Below are 1,011 nucleotides of genomic sequence, written 5' to 3' on the forward strand. Positions count from 1 at the left end.
TATTTCAGCTAAGGTTAGGGGTATTGCAAGGGCTAAGTTTCGGTTTAGGTTTAGGGTTACATTTAACTTTAAGGATAGTTTTAGTGTTAGGGATAGATTATAATTAGGGTTAGTGTAAGGGTAATGGATAGGGTTAGAGCTGAAGTTTGGGCTAGGACTAAAGTTAGGATTAAAGCTAGGATTAGTGTTAGGGTTTAAATTGTTATGTTTAGTGAAAGGCTTTTATTTGAGCTAGGGATAGGTCTAAGGGCTGGGTTAGGGTTAGGGTTAAAGTTAGGGCTATGATTAGAGTTATGATTATGCTTAAGACTAAGTTTAGGCCTAGGATTAGGGATAGGTTTTATGTTAGGTTTAGGGCTAGGGTTAGAACTATGGGTAATGTAAGAGCTAGGGTTATATTTGGGCTAGTTTTAGGGTTAGGGTTATGGCTAGGTCTAGTGTTAGGTCTAGCTTTTGGGTTAGGGTCAGGTTTTGAGCTTGGTTTAGTCTTACGGTAAGGGTCAGTGTTCGGCATAGGGTTAGGGTTAGGGTTATAGCTCGAATTAGGACTAGGTTTAGGTCTAGGCGTAGGGTTAGTGTTTGGTTTAGGTTAAGGGTTATTGTGAGGACTATGGCTAGGTTTTTGTTTAGCTCTAGGGTAGAGCAATAGCTATTTTTAGGATTAGTGTTAGGTCTAGTGCTAGTGTTAGGGTTAAGTATAGACATAGGGTTACCAGTAGGGCTAGTGTTAGGGTTTGGTTTAGGAATAGGTTCAGGTTAACATCCAGGGTTAGTGCTAGGGTCAGAATAAGGGTCAGGGTTAGGGTTAGAGATAGAATGAGGACTAGGTTTAAAACTAGTAATATGGTTAGATTATAAGTTGGGCTAAGGATTACGGTTAGTACTAGTGTTAGCATTTTGTTTAGGGTTTGGCTTTGGCTAAGGGAAATGGTTAGGGCTAGGGTTAGGGTTAGGGCTAGTGTGAGGGTTAAGATTTGGGTTAAATCTAGGGTTAGGGCTTAGATTACAGGT

Source organism: Marmota monax, unplaced genomic scaffold, assembly GCF_021218885.2.
Source record: "Marmota monax isolate L192 unplaced genomic scaffold, Marmota_monax_Labrador192_F-V1.1 WCK01_AAM20220418_F8-fsc00930, whole genome shotgun sequence".
NCBI classification, from domain to species: domain Eukaryota; kingdom Metazoa; phylum Chordata; class Mammalia; order Rodentia; family Sciuridae; genus Marmota; species Marmota monax.